Here is a 24,478-nt window from a genome sequence, read left to right on the forward strand (position 1 = left end):
TGACCTCAGGCAGAAGGGCTCCTCCAAGCTTATCCAATTCAGCCAGAGAGCCAGGGCCATACGGCTTTCTTTCATTCCACTTAGAGCCAGGACAGTGTTGCTGAGCTCATTGCGTGGTTGAGGCGTGCCAAGTTAGATATGCCCAAAAGGTACAAAAGATTTTTCAAAGCACCATCATTCAGTTGAAATGAATGGGGGCATTGTCATATCCTGACAAAAGATTTACTCAGATTGAGAGCAGATTATATAGTTTGGTAACTTTTATCATATGATGGAAGAAATAAAACAAAAAATATGGCACAATTTATTGATTTAGTAAATTGGTGCCCTTACTCAAGATTACTTTGTTTACTTTTTTTACAGGTTTACATTATAAAAACCATGTATATAGCTAGACATGCTTTAATTTACCTTAACATAAAGCTGCATTTGTCAAGGATTCAAAAGAAATCTCCTCCCTCTTATTCAAACCTTTGGGTGCAAGAGTCAAATATTCTAACATTGACTCCATGGTCAAAAGCATCATGCTCTGTCAGCCACACTGCACAAATGAATATTACATTAAACATGCAGCTTATATTCCATCATAATATGTGTGTTGCTTCTTCAGCTTTCTACTGCTTTTACCCCTTCCACAAGTAGTGAGGCATTCTCAGCAGCAAGGTCTGTGTGCACACTAAATAACACACCATCTTCTTTTCGTATAGTTTAATTTCAATCACAGGCTTCAATGGCTCAGAAAATCCTCCCCACTCATTGCGCCAGCAATGAACCAAGGTATCATTCAATCCTTAACAAGAGAGAGAGAGAAAAAAAAATCTCCACTCTAGCACACTGTGCTGACATTTAAGTTCTATGTCTCTTTCAGTCAAGAGAAGGAAACTGGTGCCATTAAAAGCAGAAAATATATAAAAAATTAAAATGAAATGTACTTATTAAATTTGGATGGATAGCAAAAGATATTGTGTTTCATTTTAGCACATTAATGTGTGTGTGTGTGTGTATGTGTATGTGTGTGTTTTGTTTTCTTTGGAATCAGTCTGTGTGTACCAAAAGGAATATAATAGTTTTCAGAGTAAATGGATTAAAATAAAATATATCAATGTCAGTCAGGTTGCCTGAATGAAGCCTGCATTGTTTTATTGCACAGAAAAGCAAGGGATAGTGTGCAACAAATATAAGCGACCTTCTCATGAGAGGCAAAACAACAGCAGTCGCAGTGCTTACTTTTGCAGGTAATCTAAATTTCACAACTCCCCGTGGTGGGGCTCTGCGGTAGGTAACATTTTAAAACATGGAAAAGAAATTCTTAAATTCACTCTTCTTTTTGAGCAGAACTGTAATCAATCTAAAACTGAGAGTGGAGACCACAGGAGGAATAATACAAAGCCGGTGAATCCATATAAACAGCAGGAGGTCCACAGAAAGGTATTGAGAAAGAGCTAACAAAGATCAGGTCTTCATAGAGAAGACAAGCTCAGACCTCCCTCAGAGACATTTGCCTATTAACACTACCTCAGCAGTGTGCAAGCCTAGGGGGGGAGGACATGGGGAGTGTGGACAAAGCCTTAGGCCAACAGCCTACATGAGCAAAGCCACACACAACAGCCCCCAGCAGGATACCTTGAGGGAGCAGGGCATGGTTTAATAAGATGAGCAGTGAGAACACATAGGTCTGGATGTGCACCTCTGTGCTCTGACCACAATGAGATAGTAAGCACGGCCGGGAACCGTGGCCCCTGTGGATCACAAGAGGATGGGACCGTGGCTCTGGTAGCCAGACCCCTAGGAATCGTTGGCCATGTTTTCCTCAGTGAATTTATTGGTCGCTGGCCAAAGCGTTCTGTCAGGACAGAATCCACTGGAGTTGAGAGAAAGGAAGGCTAATGGCTTGTTCCCGCATGGTTTGACAGTCTGGGTCATCAACATAGAGTGTGCTGACTGTCAGACAAGCAGGACTTGGCTGTCTCTCAGAGAGGATCTCCCATCAGCTGGAGAGAACCCTGCGTTGTAAAGTGCTCCACAGCAACCCAGAGAACAACAGGGATCAGATAGAAAATCTATATTAGATATATATAGATATTTATAAATCTATATTATATATATATATATATATATATATGATATATTTGGTTGTATATTCATATTCATATATTCATAAATCTTCATTACCTTTTTTTTTGCGGGGGGGTGGGGGGTGGACATGGATATGATTTGGAGGCTGTTCTCTCCAGCTTGCATTTATGGTTTGTTTTTATTTTGGTTCAACTGGAAAGAGAGCAGAAATGTTTTCAAAGGTGGAAAAAAAGGTCTTTTTATCCAGAAAAAAGAGACATATGTGGTCAGACTTGAGCACACTGAGAAATTCCCTGGCATCTTCCTTTGACACGAGTATTTGTGTAGTGCTTCATGGAGATTTCATTCAGTCTGATAGGTGTGTTCGACATTTGCATGGTGACTGCCGTGTGATTGCCACTGAGAGGGCTGTCACTTGACCAGCACCTTGAGATGGAAAGAGTGACAGCTAGAACGACAACTTATTGCTACCTCCTCCCGAAGCTGAATAAAATACAGACCAGCTATATGCCTCGCAATTATGAAAGAGTTTGCTGTGCTATTTGCTGAAAGATATGAAAAGATGAATATAGAACAGTTAAATCTCAAGGTAAGCATTGTGAAGACAGTGAATCATCAAGCTCATATCTAGGGAGATGTGCTTAAATGTGTGTTTGGTATTGATGGAAAATTGCTGTTTTTTAACAGAGACATCTAAGGGACTTATTAAATCCATTTTCTATTATCCCTGTGACCCGACATTTGCAGCGGAAATAAACGCATTTGTGTGCTCCTCTCTGAGAAGCATGGAGAAAACTGTTTCCGTGCTCTCAAGGATTAACAGTTGTTCCACAGCTCCCTAGATCAAAGCATCTTCCAACACTATCGCCGTGTTGAAGACTGCAATGAAATTGTCAAAATCTGCCAGAGAGCGATTCTTCATGAAAATTAGATGTGATTCTGTTGCTTTTGAGAGAACTTCAGAGACGTCTGAAACTTTAACAGCTGCTGGGTTTGTTGTTGGCAGCCCTACCGGTGTAGTGCGATGGGGAAATAATTTCCTCTAACGTGCTCTATGACTTTGCTCAGATTAAGTCCTAAACTCACACTGGAGTGGTCAGTCAGTGCTTGAGCTAGCCCATTAATATCAGATTACCATTAAATATTAAATCTGCGCACTAAGAAATGAGCCCTCTGCATTTGAATGCATACATTGATGGTAAATGGTAGCTCAGTGTTTTTCATTAAATCAAGGAAACAATGACTAAACAGCTCATTGCTAGCTGAGCTAAGTTTCAGAATGCAAAGAGCAAATTAAAGTGCACTTACCTGAAACAATGTCAGAAAGAACACACAACATAGAACCAGTAGAAACTGACATTTCACTATTACTTGCCCCCATTTGCTGTGTGACATGTATTAACACCTGGCATGGATTACACTAATACAAGACTTCCTGTAGAGTTCCATGAGGTTCTGGTAGGCTACTGCTGGATGCATGGATTTCACTAGGAAGACACTTGTAGAGTTCTGTGAGGTTTTGGAACTGTTGGTTGCATGTTTCAGCTTGCTGTCATGCTGAAATGTTCATTTTTGGCTAAGCTTGGTCTTGGTGGCAGAGGGGAAATGTTTTTTGATCACAATGGCATAGTATGTGTTAAAGGTCATGACTCTTTGACTCTTTTTATCATAACAGGGCTCCATGACCTATAGAAGTACCCTAAAAAAGTCCCAAAACATAATAGACACAGATAAACTGCTAAATTTCACAGTATGTTTTTTCTCCATCATAAGAATCACCATTTAGGAACAGCACTAATGTGCAGGTCCAAAAAATAAATATTCATTTGATCCAATGATAAGACATGCTTCCTTATAGTTTACTAAATTCAAGGTGTGCCATTTTTTGTTTTGCTTTCAGAAGAGGCTACTCTATGAATGCCACAGTCAGGCAATTGACTTTGAATGGTTCTTTTTGACACTTTGTATCCTGAAGACACCAGGTTGTTTTGGAGATCTGTATTGCTTTTGAATTTAGGGTTGCCTTCCAAAGCACTTGTCTCACAGCTAATGAATACAAGATGCACTTCTGTTTTCTTCTTGGCAAGGTGGTTGCCACTGTACCAGTAAAATTATATTTCTTAGCCGTGGACACTGCAATGAAAAATGTTATATTCAATATTTTGCTAATTTTTTATAGCCATTTCATCATTTGTGCTGGTAGGTGACCATCTGTTTTCGCAGGTTTGTTATTGCAGATTGTTTTTGCATTTTTGCAGAGCCCATAGCTAGCTTGTTTATTTAGAACATGTTTGCTTTATTCAGTTCTGCGGTTTAGCTTGATCCCTTAAATATGCTTTTATGTGACATTCAAAAACATTTCATATTTTTAAAGCTGACATCAGAGTCAATGCTAGCAGTTATTTCCCTCACATGCATGGCAAGGCTTTATAGGGGGGAAAAAAAACAACTAAAATGGCTACATGTTGCATGTCCAAAGATATGAAACTAAATATTTTGATGCAACAGTATAAATAATACATTAATATCTCTTGTGGGACATGAATATTGCAAGTGGAGTTGTCTGATTCTCCATATTTACGGCTTCCCGAAAGAGTATTTAGTTAACACTAAAGACAAGAGTTCTCTTGGATGTGCCCATTTATGGATGACCTCAGAGGATCCTTCTCTGACTAACTGAGTTTGCTCAGGTTGTAAGCTTCTCAATGAGATGCTTACTACATAGTAAAGATAGTAAACGTACAACCCTGTGGTACTTTCTTCTATTGCCTCAGGTAATTACTCATTTTACTTACAGTATTTGTTTTCTGTTATTGGCAAGAATATATAGCTTGTGGTATGTGAAGGCCACAAACAATTACAGTGTTTTGAGACAACTGTTGGGCTTTCAGATTTGAATGGAATTTCAGATGAAAAGGGGCAAGCTGCCATTGTGTTGCTGTTGGCTTTCACTTTGCTATTGTAATGCATGCATAGTTAGAGTATATGTGATCTCTTCTTGGGAATTTTATTTATTCATTCATTTATTCTTGCAGCATATTAAAAACAAAAGTGCAATTCATATACATGGCCTGCATGGGTAGTGCTGTCCATTCAAACAGGATTTAAAATAAACATTTTTTTTTTCATAAAGCAATGGAAAACAAGGACTTTTTCCTGCATTCATTTAAATTGGTCCTTGATACGGTTCAATAATTTATTGAGCCTGTATATATTTAAATGCGCCGTATTGATTAATCTGGTCGCCTTGGGTTGTGGCAGGCCTGTGGTATCCCAGTATTTATTAGTTGTACAGTAAGAAATTGAGGCTCTGTTCTGTGATACCTCTGGCGGGGAGCAGCATGAACAAATTGCAATTCAAATTAGCCGTTGATGAACTAGCGGCCTTCGATGCCAGCATGGAAACAACCTGCTTAAACAGAGTTTAGACTCTTACCTCCTCCTCTGCCGTTTTCCAGTTGTTGTGATCCATACAAAATCAAGCCATTAATTAATTATAAATATGAAATGACAAATAATTGTAGCGTCACCCGTAATGTTTGTAAGGGAGAGTTGTTCTCTCTGTTATTGATGTTAGTGGCAAAAACAGCGGAAACATGTATTAACTGTAAGGTTGCACTTTACATTACTGTGGCCTTGCAACAGTGTAATCACAGTCAGTACTTTGTATAATGTGAGCATATAAGTTATTGCAGTATTTTGAGGATTTTCCCTTCAGGACATTATGCATGTTCTTACTCATCATATTTACATATGTAATTACACAGATATAGCCAATTCAAAGCATTGTATGGTAATCGTATGATATGGTAAATCCTCTATAATACCAACAGGAAACAACAAAAATGGGTTATAAATAGGTGTGTAGTTTCTGGTGCGTATATTTCTGAAATATTTTTATGCTTAGTTATTTTGTTTCTTAAGCAAGCTGTGCTAGAGGATGATTAGCCTACTTGCATCATTATTAAAAAAAAAATCAGAACAATTCTATGTTTATATGTTTCTCTTGAGTCAGCCCACTATGATGATGTTATGGAACAAAATGTACAGTATTAGCCCCTGTTTTTTCAGATGCTGTGCAAGACCATATTACCAAAATATTACATGACTACAATACAAGTGTCATCTGTAAATTGTAACTGTAAATGTGTGTGTGTGTGTGTGTGTGTGTGTGTGTGAGTGTGTGTGTGTGTGTGTGTGTGTGTACTTATAGCAACATATTCCTTCAGTTTACATGGTGGACATTGCAGCAAAAGCAAAATTACAAAGGGCATGTAAGAATTTGTTTCTCCATGCTGTTCCAGCCATAGCACAGCAAAGGTTTCTGGTCCAAATCTTATAGGCTGCATGTGGTCTTTGGTAAAACTGTCATCTCTACTGTACTCAAAATTGTCTTGATGCATTTTATCTGGACTATGTAAAATGTATTGTATTTGCCCATTGGTTTAATTTGTGATTTAGAAAAATTGGGAATGGCAAGAATTACACTGATATACTCTTAATACTTAACCTTATAATACTTAATCTGAATCTGAAATGACAGTTAAACTGTAAATCTCTAGCACAGTGGTATGTATTGACTGTAAATGTAATACATTTGAAACAAAATTAACAACTGAATTATATTATATTATAATTCAAAATGAAAACAAGCAAGGTAAATTTTGTTTTGTGTAAAACTATAAGGCTGTTTGATTTAAAATACCTGATTTCCCTTACTTCACAGTCAGTGTTCATACAGAAATGTTATACTTGTTTTTCGGTGGAAGATTGATGCTCATGTTTGAACTCCTGCTTTCACTTTGTTAAAATATTTGTCTTTCTGTTAATTACTCCTCCACACATAAGAAGAAACCCAAAACATGTTGAAAATACCTCTGGAATTGACTCTTGCTAGAATACAAAACACTGTGCCAAACCACAACACCATTGAAACTAGACACCAGAGATGGGTTCAATTCAGTTTTAATTGAGTCATTTCAGGAAATGAACTGATATCCAATTCATTAATTGAAAAATCTTTACAGAAAATGATGGCCAATTTTCAATTCATGGTTTAAATTTCAGTTTATTTCCTGAATTGAAATGGAATTGACCCCCACTCTGCTTGATGCCATGGTGCATTGCTCATTAAAATCAACTACATAATCCTATGGGACAAAACCACTGTGGTTCACATAGGCTGTATTAGTACCACCTATTACATTATTTATTTGTGAGGCAGAAAAATTTATGCACAGCAACATACTTATCTTATGTTTTATGTTGGTAATTTATTACAGCTGCATGTTTACCAGAGCAATTCAGATTAATTTCCTGGCTCATGGGTACAATCGCAATGCTCTGCCTGAGAACAGAACTTATCCGCTGTATGGGGATGTGATTTACAAAGATACTCAGCCTGTATAGGAGATCTTTAAACTTAGTTATCAATGTATATTTTGTAATCCATTTACAGTACTTGTTCTCAGCTGTAATAACAATAACACCACCAACAACAACAAAACAACAACAACAATAATAATAATAATAATAATAATATAAACAAGGATAACTAAATGAATTATGTTATGAATGAGAAATTACTAAACAATTTACTGCTACTAAAGTACATTTCTTGTACTTTAACTTGATCTACCTCATAACTGTCTACCCAGGCAGGTTTAGCATTCCAAATCAACCTGTATGTATTTTGCTCAGATAGATAAATTCACTATATGTGGGTATGGTAAAAGATCTATCACATGAAGTTCATTATGAAGCACCTCCTTTTGGCATTAACAGTTAACAGCTAAAGTTAATTCAAGTGCCTTTTCTTACACAAAATATAATACTTTCTACCATCTGCTATGTTACACACTATCAGCAATATAAAGTACAGAAGTCATCAGATTCCACGTGTGTATGCTTTCACAGGTACTTGGTGTGAAATTTTAAAGTTGAGATCGCAAAATGCCTACACACATGCTGTTGCAAGGACTGTTTCATTAGTAGGTTTTTCAGTGTCTGAACAGCAGAGGTCTACCCTGAATGTCAATTAATTAACAGGACCTTTCTTACAGGTATTTTTTTCTTATGGAAATTGTTAAATATATTATATATAAGAGGAACAAATTGTACTTGTCTCACAAAGTTAGACTGAAACTTGACAAAGGGCATCTTTTTATTAATCAAATATGCCTGAATATTTTAGTCTTCAAACATTCTTTAGTCATGAGAGTTTGAACTGACTAGCCCTCACATGTAGTAGTTGTATTGTTGGTAGACAAGTCTAGAAAGTTAGGTTAAACAGCTTTCCTTTATAGAGCATTGTATATGTCTTCACTGTACTGTACAATGCATTAAAACAAGAAACACTGGATTTTCAAGCATGAAAATAGGATGGCTGGTTGTGTTTTATATTTAGTACGTGCGTGAATCCAGATCATACTCCTGTAACTCTCTGTAACTACATTGGTAGGACCCAGATCATTGTTGAGTCAATATTGCTAATTACTGATTTTGCAACCTCTTTTTCCAGATACAATATTGGAAGTAAATTGAGATGCAGAAGTTCAAGCATGAATTCAACACAGTCCTATACACCTGAACATTATGCAGATGGTTCTAGAGAAGGCTTTAGGTTTTACCCGGGGGAAATATCAATGAGAAAACAGGCCCATCTTTAAATGTCTATGAAACACATTGCCAGCTGACTGAGCATGAGGTAAGCGCAAAGCACGGACAGAAGAACCAACCCGACCCTCTTAAAATTAATTCATCCAGATTCTGCATTGCTCATGCACTTATTACAGCCATTGCTAAAATTCTCTTTGGGAACTCTGAAACAATGGTGAGAAGAGCTGATTCACTATTTTCACACAATGCATTTGTGCAATGAAAAAAAATTTGAAGAATAGATACATCAGAACCATCTTTACCAAAATTTTGCACCGATGGTTGGGTCACATACTAGGTGTTTTGATTCAATTAGCAACAGCTGGACATTCACTAATCATTGTCATGTGGCAGCAGTGTAGCATAGTGGTTAAGGAGCAGGTGCCGGTCCAATTCCGGGATGGGGTACTGCTGCTGTACCCTTGGACAAGGTACTTAACCTATAATTGCCTTGTTAAATATATAGCTGTTGTTAAATAATAATAAAAAATAAATAAACTGTAACTGATGTAAGTCACATATATGTATGTATATGTGCACACACACACATTGCGAAGACTTCCGGCTTCATCAACCTCGCCTCGCCTCTGAGCTGGTGTTTTACGGAGTGATGCCACACCCCTTTCTCCAAAGTGGAACATGGTATATTCCAAAGATGCTGATGTAGTGAGTGTGCGAGCGGTCACTGCAACAGCACATACCGCGAAGCATAGCAGTCGGTTCGTAGCACACGGAAAGGGGCGAAACGCGCATGAACGCACGCTTTCGCACTTCTCTCACGAAGTGCATTCGCTATTCTCCTGAACTGCGTCTCAGAAGCACTGACAGCATCTGGCGAAGCGAGCCTCACTGATAAACGAGCTGGGTGTCGATGCTCGTCTAGGATACATGAAGATAAAGAAGAAAAGGATTTTACGCTGTCTTTGCTTAATTCAGACGTGCTGTGAGGAGATGGAATGGAACTAACCTTCTGTTATGGCAACACCTCGCAAAGGTAATTCCAGCTGTTTCAGTGAAATGATTATGCTGATGTGATGATTCTACTGGTACTAGAGACCGAACAGCTATGAACGCAGGTAACTTACTGAAACCCTATGTGCTTCTGGTTATTCATGGGATGTAGTTGATATGATACCATTTAAAGGAACTGCTCATACATTGGTCGGGTTTGGCATCGCATTTTGCAGATCGCCTCTTCATGGTTTTCTGTAGTGTTAGTGTGTAACAATGATCATTTGAGTAGATATTGTAAATTCACGCATGTATGCATCATTTCTGAATAGGAATGTTTTCATAAACGAAAAAAAGTTTCCACACATTTTTTGCAAGACCACTGCAATCAGACGTTTCATTCTGCGCAATTCCAGTTTGCAGAAGGCGATACTGTAGCGGATCCCGTTACATGTATCACAAATCCATTCAAGAAATATGAGTAACAAACTTTGGCTGCTTCTCTCTGAGTCGTTTTACTGCTTTTGTTTATTTTAATGTCGTGCATTTTGAAGTGCACTTAATCCAGGATTTCATTTGCCAGGTCATCGTACACTGAAATGGTATTCGGTCCCCCTCACATCATTTGAGCAGAATTCACAATATATTTTACTATGACTTTTCTTCAGAATGTTAGAACTTCGGGAGTTTACATAATGCTGACGTACATTGGGATGGTAATATCTTTAGAGCTGATCTTTTTTTTCTCATGCGCTTAATGGTGGAGCTGCTAATACTATAGCCTCATTACTCTATGAAAATGCTGTAACCTTAGGGGATGGCAGCAACGTCCAGTTGTAAGAATTGCGATATATATAATGCTAGTGCCGCGTGAAAATGACTTCGTTTTCGACAGGCACACGCTTATTTGCATTGGGGAAGCCTCTCAATCTTACACAAACGCGGGTGAACAGAAAACGTAAATATGGTTTATATTTTGCTCTTGTGTTTACCAGAACCTGAAATCTGAACCAAATAACGCACAGAGAACAGAGTGCGAGTGAGGGAGAGAAATCATTTACTGGCAAAATAAATGAATCAGGATGTAATCGTTTTAGCCAAATATACACTTTCAGCTGTATTTGAACATGACACCATAAAACCTGTGAAATACGGTGCAACAAGTCAAGCCACCGTACACCTGATTGTGTAGGATTTTCATGGGATACTTCAGAATCCACCACCAAAAAAGCCATGGTAAAGTTTTTGGTCACGAATATCCTCCTATATCCGATAAACATTCTGATTGGGTGGGGTTATTGACAATTATGTATGCATTTTCAGAATATCAGGCATGATGTACTTCTGTTTCAAGAAGGAAAAAACAGTTTAACCATAGAAACATTTTCACAGACAACACATTGACATGTGCATCTAAATTAAGTATAGTCCAAGGAAATTTTAAGACCAAGCCAATTCAGATGATTTTCCTCTTTTATTCTCACATAAAACGTATTATCCAACAATCCGTGACTGCATTGATATAATAGGGAGAATGGTTATTGGAAAAATTTAATATGGTATATTTTAGTATTGTATATTGTTGCAGTATGCAGTCTGGCTGTTGAATTCAGCTATTTTCTCACCAGTTCATTTTTTTGCTTTTGCTTTGATTGTTTTATTATTAGACACTACTAAGATTAGAAATGAGCAGTGATTTTTTTTTTTTTTTTTTCCGGCTGGTAAACTGGTAACTTAAAACACGGTGATGGTGACTGCCTTAAGACAACAGAAATGGAACATGCATGTATCAGATGATTATTTTCATGTCACTGTCTTAAAAATCATTAAAATATAATGTAATTTGACACCAGTCATCTCCTCATGGAAAAAAAAGAAATATATATAAACAAAGGTGTTTACAATGGCACAGACAGCGTTCACTTGGGTGTACTGCCATAAGACTGAAGTTGTTTAATCTAGCACATAATTATACTAATTTATTCAGTGTTGAAGGGAAAATTGCAAATGTAATTTCCCGTAAGATGAGTATAATTACATCACATCTTGTAAGGAACACTGAGTACCTTGATGGCTCTGCATGATTATTGCCAAGCCCTCATTTATTACAAGACTGAGAACTACTTGCTTGCTGATCTGAACTGGGGGAAAGGGGAGAAAAAAATAATAACAGGCAAACAAACAAGTACTTGACTCCTGGAACATAATATTGATTGGTGCTGGGTTTCAAATCCTGTGCAATATTGGGGCAGTTCCTTCCCTTTAGTAGTCTTGCATTCCATTTATCTTGTGCAGTTTACATCCTAGAGATAGGGGGAGCTCTCTCCTCATTGGATAATGTGTTTATGTTTATGTGACCTGTACTTATATTTATACAATTCAGTTCAGTTCACAGTTAGTCAAAGTCAGTTCTGGCCATTGACTTTCAGGTGAGCTGTTCATTGGTTTGAATGCAACTTTTTCCACATTCGCATGCTGTGGCCTTTGCTTTGTTGCAGAACATTTGAACTGCTCAATATCTGGTGTCATGCGTTTGAGAAGCCCACGGTTTTAGAGAATGGGAAATTAGAGGGAAACCCAAGTCTTGGTCATGTTGTGTTTTCCTCTTTATTTTTGCCATCGCTGCAAGTGGCAGCTGTTACACACTGCAGAGTATGTAGACGTATGTGTTTTTGTGGAAGAGCTGAGAAGGAGGGGGATTTGACAATATTGGTGGAGAATGTGCTGTGTAAGGAGAATGTGTGAGTGGAGAAAGTGGGAGTTATTTAGCGTGCTAAAGCGAGGTTCTAAGATTAAAGACTATCTTTTTGGAATGGGCTATCAGATGAGTCGAGAAGCTTCTGCGTCTCTCGATACTTCTTAAATACGGTTGCTTTTCGACAGTGATGCTAATAAGGTCGGTCCATCCACACCGCACATACCTCTCCATCTTGCTCATGCAGTATTAATAGACACAGACATGAAAGGCACTGGTTTAAAGGTAGAAGATTTCACTCTCAATCTGCCTTTGTGTCACTCTCTCAAATGGATCTATTTGTGTGGTTGAAGGAGCCAAGCCAACATGAGGATGAATTTTGAATCTCGCTTTTATAATGTTTTAAGAACATGCACTCTAGAGGTCAGGCATCTGCCTGGTACTAAAGGGTCGCCAGATGTTCTTTGTGACAAAAGTAACTCAATTCTGGAATTTTTTTGCAGTGAAATGATATTTGTTCCTTTCAGTCATTTGGTTGGAGTAGGTAATGTAGTGTTATCCACATCTGAAAAATGACCAAAATTTGCAAGTCCAAAGTTCGCAGTTGAAGAAGGCAAGGCACATCTGATTCTAAAACCCAGTTAAAATAAGGCAGAGAATGTGGTAGATGGTATGAGGTAGGTGAAAGTGAAAAAATCTATTCACTGCAACATCACTGAGCATACTGTTATGATGTGTTTTAAAATCTCATGTGTACATTCATTGGTCTGCAAGGATGGATGATGTAATTTTTGCTGCAAATGAAAACAGTAATTTGTCTTTGTAGAACATTCTCCTTCTGGCTTCATTGCACCAGTACTGTGATATAGCAACAGAGAGACGTTCCGCAGAGGATTCAGTGAAATTAGTGGCTATGTTTGTCGTATGTGCACCCCAACATTTTCGTATTTGTTGGGAGAGTTTAAGAATGTCAGTATATACAAGACCATATTAGCAGCTAATTTGGCATCACATGGTCTGGTTAAAGGATTATTTATAATATAATTCTATTCTTTGTAATAATTAATGTTGTATTAATATTCTTATGAATGGAAGTTAGTCATTTTGGAAATATTCAGAATTCTTTGTACTTATGGTAGAAGCGTGCATGCAAATATTCAAATGACTGTGTATGAATCCACATATAGTCTTATATACTTTAATCTCTAGAGTTAAAAGTTTTCAAAAGATAGCACTAATTTTAGAAGTAAATAGTAAATGCAATGTTATGTTGCAACGTCATGCAACCTCTTGCCTTGTTTCACACATGGGAGTAGAGTCAACATATTTTGCAGAAGTCTGAAACATAACAGAGAAAGAAAATAACTGCTGTTCATATTTGTGTCTGTTCAACACTGTATACATGAGGGTTGATACTTAGCATGCACAGATCACTGTTAATTTGGGATATCTGTTTGCTTATAAGTCATAGTCATTAGTAGAACATTTAAAAATGTATGCATGTGAATGCCAGTATATTCTGAACACACATATTCAGGATTTTAAAGTGCTCCTTACTTTGCTCTAACCATACATGGGAACGTAATCAGTGTAAAACAAGCTCCTCAGACTGAGGTATGTATTCTTCAAACTGTCAGTATACAACAGAATTAGTTTGTCTCACAAGTGAAGCATTGTGTCTGTCTAAGTCACATGTTGCATTGACTGCAATCTTGATGCAGTCCTGAACCTACCCTGGGTGAAGATAGATCCATTGGGGCAAGGATTTACAGCCTGCGCTCACCTTTGATTATGAGCCCAGCTCTGCAGTGTCCTTTGGCTATGGAGGGGTTCATTGACTTTTTAATTACTGGACTTGGGTGTCCAATCTGTCATTCTCGCTGACATCAAGGCGAGGAACAAGGTCAAGCTGGAAGTGGAAGGTAACAAAGTAACACTTGGAACTTGAGCTGTGTGCTCAACTTTTACTATTTCATTTGATTAATTAGTTTATTAATTAATTTACATTATTATTTAAAATACACTACTACTATCACAGCACATGAGTGTGCTGTGGCTGCGAAAGAGCCTGCTGTAGATCAGGTACCGTATCGTAGGCTAAGATGGAGTCAGCAAAAGAACAATTAGAGTCTAAAACATCCATTGGTGCCGGATGACAGGTTAATGCAGTGTTTGGAATTGATTCAGAAAGATGTGTTTTCTTTTGGTATTTTATTCTTAATTAAGGATTCTGACTCAGTGGCAACTTTTCAGTGTGGAAAGTGAAACTAAAAGCATTCCATAAATATATATTTTTTTTCCTGTCTGACTTGACGCACTTTGATGAATGTGGTGTTTTTTTTTTTTTGTTTTGTTTTTTGCTTTGTAGTAAAGGCAAAACCTGTTGTGGAGTTGGCTATCTGTGAACTATAAAATTCACAGGTAAAACAGGTTGATTGACTTTTGAATAACTTTGATAAACACCAGCTTATAAATATTGATACTTAAAACAAATCAAGCCAAGACTTATTCTATCTAAAGGCAGGAAGAATTTGTGAAATAGGATGAAGAAAAGGCCTGCTTTCCTTTTGGTTATGCAAATAAAAGAGATACTGGATCATGCAGATAGAAGACGCTGACAAGACGTACAAATGCAAGTCTGAAGTGCAGTGTGCAGGAGTCCTACTCAAGGTTTCGTCTGGACAAAATGATGTCATGACGGCACACAAAACCATACACAGATGACACTTAGTAAGTGTGCGTGTGGAAATTTTCAGTCACGATTTTCAGGCTTTACACCCAGCAACTGTGTGTTTGAATCACTTAGTGCAAAAGCAAAACAAGTGATGTAAAATCCAAATTATATAGAAGAATTATATAATTACACAGATCTATATAATAAATATAAATATAAATAGCTCCCAGAATCAATTATTCTCATCTGTGGGGTAATTCTTTCATCTGATTGTGATTTGGTTGTAGATTATTATTTATTTGACGCATCGCTACATATTTACAGAAATCTAGATATTTACAGAAATAATTCAGGCACACCACTGAGGGTAGTGGTGATCCATCAAGAGATCAAATCCACAGCCCTCAGGTTATGAACAAAGTTCCTTAATCACCCATGCTGCAATGCTGCTTAGAGCTTTCCAATGTGACTGTGGACTCAAAGTGCAGTGTATTTTTCTGAATGGTTGTAAATTATCAAGGAAAGATGAAGAGAAATTGTTTTGCTATGCAGTTGTATGCAATAATATGCTGCCTCAGCGCTCTGTATAATTAAAGACTGATAAATGTTTATCTAACTCATAGATGACATAATGCTTTTTATTAAAGAAAAAAATCATTAATTTTTGAAAACATCATCTGGAATAATTTCAGACTTCAGTTAAGAAAATTAGCAGCACTTTGACATTCATCTACATTTTTGGATAGTCACTGTATGCTTTGCAAACTAGTTAATTGTATATCAGATTTAAGTTCATCAAACGATGTGTTTCTCATAAAAATAAATGTAAAGTGGCCTGAAAAAAATATTCACCCCAATATAGTTTGCACATGTATGTCAGATTAGATGGTGTGTTGAACATGAAATTTTGGTTTAGTTTTTCAATAAAATTTGAGGTGCCCTACAGCATCTGTAAGATTAATTTATTTTTTTATATTTTTATTTTTTTTATTTTTTATTTTATTTTATTTTTTTATTTTTTATACCTTTTTTCCCTTTTATGAATCCCTGTTTTGGAATTGACAATTGCATATTAACCTCATCTCACTGCAACAACTGCTCTCACACAGGAGTGCTGGAGAAATGCGATCCTCCGATTGCTCTTGCATGCAGCCAACGGCTGTTTATCACAGAACAAGCCACCCAGTGGACCACATTGGAGTGGGCACTCATTGGAGGATAAGTGCTACTCCATTGACGTTTCCCCGAGCAACTCACAAGCAGCTGATGAATCGCAGGATTCCTGAGAGTGGTGAGACGAGGAAACCCTGGAAGACCTTCCCACCCCTCTCTCTGATGAAATGAAGCCAATTTGTTCCGCTGCTCTGAAGTCCCAGTTGTTTATGGCAAATGACATGGTTTCAAACCAGGCCATTGGGCTCAGCCTGCTATCAAAGTAAATGATTTGCCATCTGAGCCACTCAGGACCCCAGCATCTGTAAGTTTTTGACACCTCATTATACTGCATGAAGTACTGAAATTTTAGTTGGTAGTCTTCAGCCACATCAAGTTAAATAATATACATACAGTATGTGGGGCTTGTGTGGCATAAATAATGTTTTTTTTTAAGTCTTTATTGAGTACATATTACTAAAGCCTTGAGATCCATAGTTAAATAATTGCAGGAGCCCACTCAAACTTAGTGGTCTTGTATATTGTTGTGTTTAAGGCACAGATATGTAATATATGGTGTCCTGACAGGACACTACACAATGAGTTATCTTCACTATAAAGAGGATATTAGTATCATACTGTAACTTATCTCTGTGTCCTTTACAGTAGAGCAACTCAATAAATCACACAGAACTACCCAACTTGAACCCTCTGTGCCTGACACCTTCTGAGAGCTCTCATTCTGGAGGGTGCCACATTAACTATATTCAATTCTGTTTTAGTTTTTAGAATATGAATAGTGCAAACTAAAACCTGGCAAGATGACACAGATGATTTAAAACCATTGGGAAGCATATGCAATATCATGCCATGTTATTTTTTAACTGAGACACGTCACAGTATACATGCTGGGAATGTGAAAATGAAAGGATTGATTTTTTTTTTTCCTTGTGGACACATTAATTCTTTGGCCTTCTAAGACCCCACATCCTAACTTTGTGATTTCTTATTGTTAAGAAGCATGCAGGTAGCTTCAGAGATTATCAGTGCAAGCTCAAAATCGGTGAACAATGGGAAATAAAGCCTATTTTAAGCCTAAAACACAAGTGTTAAAAAATACAAGTGTTTCAAAAGTGACAAAGCATAGGCAAATTACACAGATGACATTCATTTATCATAATGCATGTTTTAATGAACTTCAGATTAATTTAAGAATGATATCAGGAAGTTGGAAAGTTTTATACCTACTTATATTTCTAAATATAAACTGCACTACTTTCTGTACTACTCTGTAGTTTCTGTAATGATTGGGTAAAGAACCCCATGGTGTGTTTATTAGGCAAAAACTTAAACAATTCACAGAGGGGCTTAAGGGACTTGAAGTACAGAGCTTACTGATTGTAAAAGTACCCCACAGACTCTAGTAATGGATTAGAAAAACCTCCCTTTACATTTTCATACTAATGCCACCCTGCAAAATGGTACATTTGCACTTGCATTGTCGCAAATGAAAATATGATTTCTCAAGAAAGTAGATTGCTGTTGATAGTATATAATTATTATTCTTCTTCTGCCAGAAGGAAGCATTTGTGAATACAGCTCTGAAGCAGAGCAAATAATGCACATTATGCCTCATTATATGCTGTGCTAGACATTACTTTAATGTCAAATGGCAGAAATATTCTGTACTAGAAGATGCATTATTTCGGATTGGTTGGGGGGGGGGGCATGAGGGGGCGCATGAGGTTGTGTAGTAACACACGCAACACAATTGTGCCCATTTCAGAGGTAAGTACGTGCCCTGTACAACAGTACTGAATCATGGTATTATACATTCTCAATGTGCTTTCTTTTGCCCGTGGTCCAACTGTTCATATTGCCATTCAACAATCACCTGCAAAGCACTGGTCAGTTGACAAGACAGAATACCTTTGTAAACTGCAGTGGTAGTTATGGTGTTAGTTCTCTGTGTGCTACCTTTTTTGTGTAAGCTGTTATTACTTTCTGTCATCGCTGTCTCTCAGTTAAGTGGACCAGGTTTAGTATCGCTCTTTGCAGCAGTCAGATTTAGCTGTCAAAGTGCAGACCTCAGCACAGCCCTCAGCCTTTCTTGCAGGCTGAGCTCTGTTTCCTTGGTGTTATCATGTCTTTAATCTTTTGCACCCCCCAGTGCCGCTGCTGCGTTCTCCCCTCAGGTCCCGCTGTCCACCACACTTCTTTTCCAAGAGACTACGGAGTTAAAAAGCCCCCCCCCCCTGCAGTCGTTTCTCCTTCAGATTCTAACCAAATGAGAACAATAAAAATACAATTACTCCTCTACTGCCGAGAGCTGCAGGTTTGGGGGCTGGAGCTGGTAACTTTTTTTTTGAAGTGTTATAAATCTTGCACTTCATGATATTATAAAGTGCAAAGAGGCAAGTCTGTGAGCGAGAGAGAGAGAGAGAGAGAGCAAGAGAGAGAGAGCGAGAGAGAGAGAGAGAGAGAGAGAGAGAATTGTCCTGCTGCAGAACAGTGAGGTGTCAAAGCAGATGTGATGAATGGTATCTTGAGGCCTGAAGCTCTGTTCCTTTGCCACTGCACAGGGCTGTCCTCGGGTTCATCTGGAATCCTAATTGCACCAAGTGGGTGACTTCCGAGCAAAACAAACAGACAAAAATGTCAATTCGGGGTTAATCTAATGGTATTTCAAAATGCTGCCTTGACAAATGCAATTCTGGAGTGTCTGTGCACTTGCAAAGCATAATCACTTCTATTTTGAGCCCTGTTTTGTCGATGTCCTTTGTGGATTAAAGGCTTTAAAAGCTTTTTTGAGGCAAACTGAAATTAAAACCGTCTAAGCATAAATAATCTTTCTGCATTATTTATACATGTCTACAGTGGCAAACATATACTTTTAAATATAGCCATCATTATGTGCAAAGTTGTTTATTCCAAACCATAAATTATATCTAGTGTTAATACAGTTTCACATATGGCCACTGATTCAGGATATTTTGTGCGACAGTGAAGGGGAGGTTACCTTAAAATGACAGAAGACATTCTTCAGGGTTCACCTATAAAATGTGACGCAATGTGTTAGTTCACAAATAATTAATAATAACAACAACCCTAACACTGATTGAAGTAGTTTATCTGGAGGCAACTCTCATGTGACTACTTGGATAAGCAGAATAGAGGAATGACCATATTGTACACAAAATGTTGTAATGAGCTGGAAAATAAATCATTACAGGTCACTCTGGGCCAAAGCCCTTCAGCTGTGTAAACTTAACAGCACTTTGTCAAATAGGTGGCAGCCTAAGTCCTGGGACGTCCCATACAATAAACAACTAACAACATGTACAAGAATGGAGATCTGTCCTTGAGTAACAGTGTGAAAACTGCCTGGTGATATCTACTGGGACCTGAACCTCAGAATCAAATCACTTATTAATCACACTACCTGGCAACCTGGCGGAAAAAGAAATCAATTTTAGCTTCACCTCCAAAAAGAACAGGGATATAAATTGTCTGTGAGCGGCAGGGGCTCTCCTCAGATATGAATCTCTGTCAAATATATCAGCTCTTTAGTTAATTATTTTTTCTGTTTTTGCTTTCCTTGCAGTTTTTTTTTCAATGTGAAAGAGAAACTTTTTTGGCGGGGGGGAATCCCTTCAAGTCACAGGTTTTCTTGTTTTCCAACTCAAGTGAAAATATTTGGTGAATGTGAATGGTTGAAGAAGTGAAATATTATGCTATTCATTACTTATCATTATTGGTTTGTGACATGAGGCCTAATCACATAGATATTGTCACTTTTTAATTTAACTCTTTTCATATGTCCTGAACACAAATATAAAACTGGAAGGAATACATTTTGAACTCATTAGATAGCAATACGCATGTTATGTATAGTTCTTTTTTATTGCAGTAGTAGAGCATAAATGGATAATTTTTGGAGTTGACTAATCTGTTTTATGTGTTCTGAGCTTTTAGAGTTTTATTTTAAAAGGATGTGTGTCTCTTGGTATTAGATGGAGATGGTAAATTAGTAAGGGTCATGAGAGTCACGACAGACTCAATGGACAGTGATCCTTAATGACACAATGTCCAAGATTTGTGTGTTGATGCATCACTATTTAATTTGCCAATCAAATCAGTTAAGGTAGCAGTTAATTCATTTATATGGTGGGGTGTGGACAGATAGCTAACAGGACTATATGATGACTGATATACTTCTTTGATAAAGTGTTGAAAAGTAATACAAGAGACTAGGCCATGAGTCATTTTTAATAGGTTTCCTGATTTGTACATAATATTAAGTATATATGATATTTGCTCAGCAGGAGTTGTACGCAGGTGGATACGTTTTGCTTACTAAGAGTCATAACTTAAAAGAGGGAAGTACAGGCTTTTTCTTGGTTTCAAAAATTATGAGGCACACAAGTTGCATGAGTATCTTCTAGTAATTACACCTTTCCTAATGCTGAATTTGAAGATGGTGCCCATTGCATCTCAACAGGGGACTGGACATGAATATGTTTAATAATTTAGTGACAAAATGATGATGTGTACTTTTAAGTCTAGCATGGTCATTTTGCTTGTCACACATACAATGTTGCACAATAGCAAGCTCAGGTTATGCAAGTTAACGTGCATAGATACTTACAGTTACATAGTTATATATCACCATACTCAGTGTCATTTAGAATATAGGTTGCCACATTGCTCTTGTGATAAATGCATATATTTTGCATATATTTGCAAGTATTTTATGTTTGCATATTTATAATGTGAACATGCTCTTGTATAGATTTTGTCAGATTATGTACTTGATCGGCTCACGTCATTGCTATGATCCTGTAATTACAAATTAATGTTTGGATGTGTATTTCTGGGTAGTAGCTGTTGACTTATTTAGAATATATGATTAGCATGTGTAGATAAGTTTTGTAGAGATGCACTTTACTGTGGCTTTAAATCTCCTGAGATATCTTACACTATGGTGAAGTATTCATCTTGAGATAAGCAAGAGATGTCAAAAACCACTTGTTAATGTCAAGCCACTTGTTACCACAATCACTGTCAAATTCAAATAAAACCAAGAGAACCATAAAATGATAATAATAAAGTAAATAAGTAAAGAAACAAAATGAAAATGAGTACATCCAAAGCATACAGTCTACAATGTATGAACTGAATGGATAACTTGAAACTGTTGAAGCAACAGCCTTTTACAGGCAAAATTAGATTTGGTCTGAACAAAACCTACCAGCCCTGAGGCTGAAATTTAAAATATTGTACCAAAGATATGAAAACTATCATCCGCATTCATGGATTAATTTAGACTGGGCTGTCCTTACTCGAGTGGTTGGTGCATTAGCACGAGTTGTCGCTTTTAATCTCAGGCAACTCAGCAAAGAGAATATTCCTCCCCACATCTGCCAGGTTCATTAACAGACTAAGAATGATCTCCACAGAGCCGTTGGAGGTTTTCCTCGGAAGGCAGAATTTCCCTGGCAACGAGGAAATGGAATATGGAAAATAATTATGAAACGCAGCACTCAAAGAAGAGGCCCAAGTTAAAGCACTCCAGCTTGCTAGTGCTATTTCATCTGGGTGGTCACAGTGCAGCCCACCAATAACTTGTCAGCTGGGTTATGGGTGTACAGCCACAAAGTTCAAACGCTTACCTCTGCACCGTGGTAGACAGACATTTCATTAAAATATTATTTTAAAATAAGTAATAATAAATATAATAATATAAAAGAAATATATAATAATAATAAATAATAATAATGTTCCCTTTCTTCAATAAATTGCTTGTACAACTTTCTATTATGTCTTGCATCAGTGATGGAAATACTAAACTGACACACTTCTTTGGGTGTCTTCTCACTTTGGGTTCGTAGATCTCTGCAGTGCTTAGCTTTTTCAGTATTTCAGGTGTTAAGCAGTCTCTTTCAGTGTTTCCCCGAGCAAGCTTATGTAGCTTTACAGCCACTACAGAGTATTGCTGCATACCATATGGTACATAGTATCCAATAAATCCCTTTACCCCAAGATATTACATTTGAACAGAAAAAAAACACATCTGAGGTATGTATATCTCTGACTTATTTACTGTCTGCCTAATAATCAACCATATACATGCAGACGAATCCAGAGAAGGAGTCTGTTTAAAAAGCTTTTTTAAATGAAAACAAATAAGCAACATAATTTTTTTGTAATTGCCAATTGTACTTTAGGCTTGTCTCAACATGTCAGCCTCTGCCCTTGTGTAGGAGCACTGGCCAAGATGAACACAATCTTCCCATATACACATATAACAACATAACCATTACATTACATGTTCCACAGTGCACCAGCAGAGAATAAGTTCTGAGAATAAGATGTCATCTAATCTAACCAACTCTAGGGCTAAGAATGGTATGACAAGGGAACCCTGAACAAACCACCTATCCCTACCCTCGGTGGAATCAAGCAAATTTCTTCCACCTTAGTGGGCTCCTGGTCATTACTGACAGTTAATGTAGCGGTTTCAAAACCAAGTTGTAAGGCCAAACCTGCTCTTTGAACAAGCACTTTAACTATGTGAGGCACACGGGGGCCCACTAGAAGCTTTTCTTAAACAAGCTCTTGAAATAAAAGGCAGCCTGTGACCTCTCCAGCTTTATGGGTAGAAAAAAAATAAAGAAATTAATAAGGATAAATTCACTAAAAATGAGATGAATTCTGTCTTTAAAGCACTTAATCATGGTTCTGTAAAGTTGCATGCTATTCACTTTAATCTAAATGTGAAAAGAAAATTAATTAGCCTCCGTCTTTAGAAACATTAGCCTGTGCACTAATCAAGAACTGAGGTTGAGCCCTAAACAAATGACCAAATAAGATTTTAATATTAATGTTTTTATTACATTATCTCACATATTTAAGAGTAACATATTTTAGTAGAGATAAAGACAGACGGGGGAGAAGACCTAGTGTCAGTTACAGTCTTCTGTTCCCATATAGATTGGCAGTGCTATCTTTGAAATAAAAAAAGCAGTCCAGAAGATCAAAACATATCATGCTGTAATGGGCTGTAATCTGTAGTGCTTTTACTCTGTGCTTTTTGATTTAACAATTTTTCATTGATATTGTTATTTATGATTCGGTGCCTTAATGAATACCCCCATGCAGTTTAGAATGCCGCTTACTAACCCTGAGCAAGAAGAACTTTGCAGAGTATCCACTGTATCCTTTAAAAATTCTATGGCATTTATCTAAAAAAAAGGGGTGTTTCCATTGTCCTGTCTAAAATCCTATCCTGGTTCTCTGGATGTGTCTGTTCGGTCATCCCTTAGCTTAAGGAACTATGCAAATGTTCTAAAACTGATGCATGGTGGGAGTCCTGCAAAAAGGCTGCCATTCATCCCCAATGGGGGAACTGCACATTGGCGGTGTTTTAGGTGAGATATGAGTATGGAGGGACTGTACAAATGAAGAATTTTAATTTGCAGTCCATTGACTGTCATTGTACTCCACTTCAGTTTCACTCCACTGGAGCTAGCTGTCGAATGGTGTGAACAGAACCTCAGTTGGTCTCTCTGGGAGGAAGTTACCTGAAATCATCACAGTGGGGTAGTGACAACTCTGAGAAGGCACAGGTTCCACTGTGAGCAGAAACCTACCAGTCGATCAAGATGATAGGTAACTGTCAGCTACATTCAAGAGGTGATACAGAGCTCAGACAGGTCCAGCACACATGGTCCATGCCTTGATCATTGATCAGTCAGTCACCTCTGGTACTTTATAGAAGGATATACATTTTCATTTCCAAGTTTTTCTCCCTGCCAGCATTACTAGTTATAGTTATATTTTTGAAATGTGGCACAAAATTTAGTTCAGAGTCAAGTATCATCTCTAAGTGTCTGATCTGATTTACTATGCAGCAGACTGTAACCTTTTCTCAAGATCATTTTGAGCCTATGATTATTACAGTTTTATCCTTATTTAATCAAAGAAAATCATTGGCCATCCAGAACTTAAAATCAGACAGACAGTCCATGAGGGAGCTAAAGTTGGAATCCAGACAGACAGGTATGAGCTGAGCTAAGGGTAGCATATAAACACAAAATAGCATGGGGCCCAATATACAGCCTTGAGAGACCCCATAGGTGCTTGGAACACAGTGTGATGAAGAATTCCCAGTTGATACTTAGAATTGCTTGTCATAAAGATATGAAATAAACCATATGAAATAAACCATAACTAGTAGCTCGTTTTTAAATAGGCAGCTATTGATGCACTGT

At 37.5% G+C, this 24,478-nt stretch overlaps 1 protein-coding gene across 1 annotated transcript in view; it reads left to right on the forward strand.

Annotated features, from left to right (window-relative positions):
• Nucleotides 1-9,516: 9,516 nt before the first annotated feature.
• LOC118790796 (teneurin-1-like) overlaps nucleotides 9,517-24,478 on the forward strand; it is a 183,381-nt gene continuing 168,419 nt past the window's right edge. The window contains exon 1 of the mRNA XM_036547853.1: nucleotides 9,517-9,727. The gene's annotated coding sequence lies outside the window, so the exon portion shown is untranslated. The remainder of the gene's footprint in view (nucleotides 9,728-24,478) is intronic.

The sequence above is a fragment of the Megalops cyprinoides genome, chromosome 16 (assembly GCF_013368585.1).
Source record: "Megalops cyprinoides isolate fMegCyp1 chromosome 16, fMegCyp1.pri, whole genome shotgun sequence".
Lineage (NCBI taxonomy): Eukaryota > Metazoa > Chordata > Actinopteri > Elopiformes > Megalopidae > Megalops > Megalops cyprinoides.